Below are 6,404 nucleotides of genomic sequence, written 5' to 3'. Positions count from 1 at the left end.
CGCTTCCCGCTCCGCGCCGCGGCCATGGCGCGCCGCTGAGCTGCCCGTCCGCCCGCCCGCGCCCCGACCCGGCTCGGGCTCCCGCCGGTCCGCCCTGCCCCGCCCCGCAGCGGGAGCCCGCAGGCGCGGAGAGGCCGCGCCGCACCTCCAGGGTAAGCCCTCGGGGTGGGGGTGGGAGGTCGAGGACCGGAGCCGCCACCTCTCCGCAGCACCGCGGCAGCGGGTCCCACCGGGCTCGCCTGCTGCTCGGGGCCCCGGGAGGGTCCGCGGGGGAGTCCCGGGCGGGGGTTGCGGGGCGCGAGCCTCCCTCCTCCCCCGGCTGCGGGAACGGGGCACATCCGCACTGGGCGGCCCGAGGCCTCGCCCGCTCGGCGGGGCCCTCCGCGTCTCCGCGGGCGGGAACGGGAACCCGAGGGGAACTCTTAACAAAGTTTTAGAAATTGCTGCCCAAGCCCCTGCCGCAGGGGAGGTGGCGGCCAGGCTGAGATCTGCCGCGGCGAAGGCGAGATAGAAAGGTGCCTGGTGCAGTGCACAGCCAGATTTCACCCAAGGGCGGTCGCTGAAATGAAAGCAGAAGTGCCTGTCAGACCGTCTGGCTGGCAAAGCCCTTTCCAGCTCCTCGGAATCCTGCGGGAGAGTCTGGGGCCCGCTTTCCGATCTGTGATAGACCCCCCCCCCACACACACACACACCCGGCCAACACACATATAATGCATTCAGCTGCCAAATCTCAACATTGATTTTCAAAATATAAGGAGGGCCTCGTACCGATTCTCCAGGCCTGGCATTTGAGAGAGAAATTACCTGCTAATAGCACCTTTTAGACTCTTAATTACAGGACACTCTAGGATAATGGCACCATGTATTGTGCGTGACCTCTAAAACAGAAAACGATACAAACGGCGGCGCCTCTCCTGCATGTATGCTTCCTTCGGCTTCTGAGAGAGACACTGATCTTGGCTCTGTTTATTAATCTATTCTAAAACTTAAAACTTAATGATAAAAGATTTCCTCATCTAGATTTAACCTGTTTTTTTTTTTTTAAATGAACTTTAAAGGCAAAGGTTGACACTGCAGATTCCTGAGTAACCATATTTAAAATTTGTTGTTGTTGTTGCTATTGTAGGTCTCATAACTGAGAAATGATTCTGGTGTTTATTAACATTTGATAGACGTGGCATCAAATCTTGGGGTTCAGACTGATGATCGTTGGTAAATACTAAAGATGGAGATCAAGATAGAGTTCGGTAGCTTTCTAATGGAATCCTCAGCTGAGCATTCTTGCATGGCATGAAATTCATAAATGTTTGTCAGACCTTAAAAAGGGAAACTTGATTAAAGCAAGGCCCTAACTGAAGTGTGCTTTTTCCCTGATTTTAATATTGTGCTTTCTAGAAATGAAGCCTCTTGCTGTTTGGTGCACTAAAAATTATGTAAATTATTTACAGCAAAGTACCTAGCATATGAACTTGAGAAGACTGGAATTAGAAAGGTTTGCTTCCTGCTGCATTTAACATTTATTATTCCTCTGGATGACTAAAAGAACACATATAATGAAGGGGATGTGAAATCTGCAACCCTTGCCCATGTTGGTACATCTGGGAGTCTCTTGCTAGCTTAGAGAAAAGGTCTTCTTGGCTTAACATACTGAGCAAACTTGAACACGAAAGAAGGCTTCTACTTAGACTTAACGCTGGCACTAAAATACTATACTCGCTGTGAAACGCTAACCACTTCAAAAACCAAAAGACTCTTAAAGAAAGTTGTTTAATCCTGTTGAAGGTTGGTGGCAACCTGGCTGTCTCTTATCTTTGTTCGGAAATTCGGTAGCCAGTCTACACATGGTGATTACTTGAGCTGCGTAAGGTAGTAAATGTGCCTGTGTTTCAAAGCCAGTTAGTAAATACTGGAGTATACATACAAAAATAGCCCTTCCCCTTCGCAAGCACTGCTTTGATCTTTGTGCTTCCTTTTTAACTTCTGCCTTGGAGACTAGCTCAGCCAGGCTGAATGAGTTGAAATGAGTTAGAGCCGGACTAGTTGGAAGTGGGCAGCGTGAACAGTTAGTGTTGTGTCTGTGTTCCTTGCCCTGGTCCCTTCAAACGAATCGAATCGAAGCTAAGCAAAGAGGCTAGAATTTCTGCGGGCTGTTTTCACTGCCAGTCACAGACTTCCAGATAACTGATGAAGTAAGCCACTGCCTTGACGTTCAGGGATTGCTCATTGTGGTAGATGGATCTAGATAAAGACTTGGCAGCTAAATGGATTGTGGATTGTCGTTCAGTCAGCAAGCCCATAGTTTTACCTAATTTATTTATGAGGTATTCCCCTGCTCAGAGCAGGGGAAAGTTCTGGCTTTTAGGGGGAAGTGACCACTTATAACCTTCAATTAATTTGAGCCTGGGAAAAGAAAGAAAAGTAACTGGCAGTTGTAAACAGTAAGCTAAAGTAATTGTTCTTGAGTTGCCATGAGGATTCATTGTTTATCCAGACTGGGGATCAAACCCAGGATCTCCTGAGTGTTCTACTTTGAAACTATACCTCCATATACCTGCCGCCTTGCCTTCAGGATTTTTGGGATAATGATCAAAATACCTTTCTCCCCCCTTCCAGAATTAAACGATAGATGTCATGTTCTGGGCCCAGGGCTACTGCGTTAGGAAGTGCACCTGGAATGCAATAGTTGAATCAGAGGAGTAAATCCTTGTGTTATGCTCTAGTGTGGTAAATTGAGCAGGAATCAGATGTATGTGAATTGGTATCTGTGCAAAAGTTCTCATGGATTTGTCCTCTGGAAGGAAGTTGTTTTGTTTGGATGGCTTAGCAGCTTTCTGCTTACAACATGAATTATATACCGTAGTGTGATTGTGTTAGAAGAAGGGGGCCAGGAGAAGGTGGAATAGACTTTTAGTGCTAGCAGACTCATGACGTGCCTTGTGCCTGCATTTCTGTCTGATTAAGGCTGATTGAGAACTGGAGGACTTTCTTCTGCCTCTGGGAGCTGTGAGTGGTGCTTTCACTGTCTTGTCAGTACTGAACCTGGTTGGGCTGTTAGAGGTGAGCAGGTGGAATAGTAAAAGTGCATATACCCCGCCGATGTCTTCTGATGAAGCTTAGGCGATTTGGGACTTTTAACTAAGTGCAGGCACTTAGCCTCAGGGAGAAATGCTTGGAAGAAGGGCACAGTCTTGCAAGTAGAACCCAGGAAAGGTTTAAAAACCACATAGTTTGGAAGACTAAATAGTTGTTATCTTTGTGCTGTTGCCTTAATGAGTATGCATTGCTTTGTTGGGAAGAAAGAAGGGAAGGGAGGGAGAAAGAAGGGGGGAGGACATTCTTTTCCTGCTGATGAAGTTGCTTTACCCTTCTTGCTTCTGTCCTGTCTTAGAGGACTGTTCCTCCATGCTAGTTGATGTTTTCAGGTGAGAGTGGAAGATAGGATTTGGTAACGATTGTGAAGTCAAAGAGGAGAGAATATAGATACGACATTTGTTAGAGTATTGATCCTATGTACTACTTACTTAAAAATTTTAAATCTGTTACTAAGAAGCCATTATACTTTGAGTAGTAATGAACACAGACTTAATTATCAGTAATGTAAGTTTGATAGGCTTACTTTGTTGTTTGTTTTAAAAACTGGAACAGCAGTATATATGTTTTAATTATCTAGTACAAATTACCTTCCACCTTTCTACCTCTTACTGTTAGGTCCCAAGCTACCTAAACCAGCTTTTAGTCTGACCCTTAATTCTCATGAACTTAAAATATCTCAATCCTTTAACTGTGGGAGGAAAAAAAGCTAGTTTTCAAGGCTGTAAGTATTCTACAAGCCATAGTCTTTAGAAGAACCTAAAATTATTAAAAGAATAAAAGACTGAAAGAGTCAAATCCTATAGTTCTAATGAAAAGCAAATAACATCTAATCTATACTAACAAGAACTCTTTAATCCTTACATTAAGTTTGTTGGTACTTAGATGATAGCTGATAAATGACTGAATTACATTAAATTGTTTTAGTTAACTTGTTTTGACAGTTTTTTTCCTATAGGCAATAAAAAGCATACTCTTCTGGTAAAAGAAGCCTAAAACACAGTTTTTGCTCTCTAGATATCATATTTTATGTAAATTTATGATTTGTTAGAGTGAATAAATTACTAAAAATTACCTACTGTTCTCTCTTTTAAAAATGAAGCCGAAAGGAAGATTTTATGAAATAGAAAACTATCTTTTTAATTTTCAAGTTTTAGAGACACTAGCCAAACAAGGTAATAAAGTAACCAAAATGCACTTATACAGGTAAAATGCACTTATATGGGTAAAGTGTGTGTGTGTGTGTGTGTGTGTGTGTGTGTGTGTGTGTAAAGCTTTCTTGTAGAGTTAGAACTTCTCTAAATTCCATTGAAACTGTATTTCAGTGCTAGCCTCTCCAAAAAGGGAACCAATGCTACTACAAAGATTGCTAACGCATATCCCAATCCACCAACCAAAACGTCTAAATAAAATATGGCCTCCCGAAGTAAGTGTTTGTTACTCATGAGTCTGCCTGTTCCAAGGAACTAGATGGGAAACCCTGGGGGGGTTTACTGTGTTTCCATTTTGACCTTGTGATGACCTTGCAATACTGTAAAACTTGAGGCTCCCAAGAGTAAGCTCTATTCGTTCCTCAGTTGTAGCACTTTCAAGAAATTGAGCTTGAAACTATGCATCTGAACACTTGTTTTTGATAGACTCAATTTATTCAATGAAATATACCAGCCCGACTAGAAATGAACAAGAAGCTAGTCACCATCCTATGTCATTGTGTCTGGGAAGCCTTAGAACAGTCTTCTGTCCTAATTCTTGTTCTTGCCTCACCACTTTTCACAACACCCATAAGCATACATATACAATGAGAAAAAATAGTGTACATGTATACATATATATATGTCACTATATATGTATACATATATGTTTATGTGTGTATATGTGTATACATGTATATGTATGAATGTATATCATATATCAGTACATATATACACATATGCATACATAATCTTTTTTGTTGTTGCCAAGAAGCTCAGATAATTTAAGAATTTGCGTTTGTACCCAAAACATTTTCCATGTTCAGCTGTCTTTGCTGAAAAAGGCTGTGAAGATGACTGGCAGAGGTGTTTGTCAGTTAAAATTATAGACAACCCAAGCACACTGCCTGTGTCTTTCTCATAACGCTCATAATGTTTAGCTGTGCTCCACTGCATGATGAATTCATCCTGTAGCTTCTGCATAAATCTAGAACAAGCGAAGCTCTAACTTGTCCTAGCTACTGTATTAGTCAAAGACATATAGGCAGCCATATGTTTCATATTAGATTTAACATTTATTGTTTTTTTCCTTTAATGTAAATTTTTTGATAAATGAGTCTCACTGTAGTTTCTATAGCAGGCTTACTATTTATAAACTTCAACTAAAGGAAAAAAGATCAGATTGAGTATTCTTCTAGAGAAAGAGGTTAACATTTAAGAGAACAGGTTGTTTGAATGAATCTTATTTATTCAAAGAGCAAAAAGCTTCCAAAATGATTACATGTTTTATGTATACTGTGGTTTGAACCAACCCTGTTATGCCATATATCAGTGAGAGCTCATCCTCCGCTTACTGTATTTCCGCCAGTTCTCATGTCTCTCAGTGCGCAGAGAAGAAAAGCAAAAAGTGATGACAGTCTCTACATACTTACTGGCTCTCTGTCAAGCCCACAACTCATTTTAATAGAAAAAAATAAATCATTTAATTGTCTTAGAAAATATGCCTTCAAAGACAAGAATTTTTAGGAACAAGATAGTGACTATTTCGAATATGTTAACACAAATTTCTACCTCATGTTTTTTTTCCAGTAATAGTTGTACTACTCCTTTTGTTTGTTATTCAAATTTTGATCATTATCCATAACATGAATGAAAACTAGTCAGATATGAACTATTTATTAGTGAATTAAGCAATACAAAAAGCTCCAAGGTTTCCAAATACAGAAAGTACATGCTTACTTGTTATTATATACTCCCTGCTCAAGTAACAAAATCTTTAATGATCTGTTAGCCAGCGTTAAGCACAATTAAGCAAAACATATTTAAAAATTATTTCAGTTTTTTGGTGTTTTTTTAATTTTTATTTTTTTATATTAATTACAGTTTATTTACCTTGTATCCCAACTGTAGCCCTGTCCCTCATTCCCTCCCAATCCCACCCTCCCTCCCTCCCTGCCCCTCTCTCAGTCCACTGATAGGAGAGGACCTCCTCCCCTTCCATCTGACCCTGGGTCTCATCAGGTCTCATCAGGACTGGCTGCAATGTCCTCCTCTGTGGCCTAGCAAGGCTGCTCCCCCCACTAAGGGGGGGCGGTGATCAAAGAGCTAGCCACTGAGTTCATG

The 6,404-nt window shown here is 41.7% G+C and overlaps 1 protein-coding gene across 1 annotated transcript in view; it reads left to right on the top strand.

Annotated features, from left to right (window-relative positions):
• Positions 1-27: 27 nt before the first annotated feature.
• Positions 28-6,404, top strand: part of Nfkb1 (nuclear factor kappa B subunit 1) — a 109,285-nt gene continuing 102,908 nt past the window's right edge. Inside the window, exon 1 of the mRNA XM_055628196.1 lies at positions 28-152. The gene's annotated coding sequence lies outside the window, so the exon portion shown is untranslated. The remainder of the gene's footprint in view (positions 153-6,404) is intronic.

The sequence above is a fragment of the Psammomys obesus genome, unplaced genomic scaffold, assembly GCF_907164565.1.
Source record: "Psammomys obesus unplaced genomic scaffold, mPsaObe1.curated_primary_1811, whole genome shotgun sequence".
NCBI classification, from domain to species: Eukaryota; Metazoa; Chordata; class Mammalia; order Rodentia; family Muridae; genus Psammomys; species Psammomys obesus.
The sequence above is the reverse complement of the archived record's forward strand: the minus strand, read 5'-3'. Positions and strand labels throughout refer to the sequence as shown.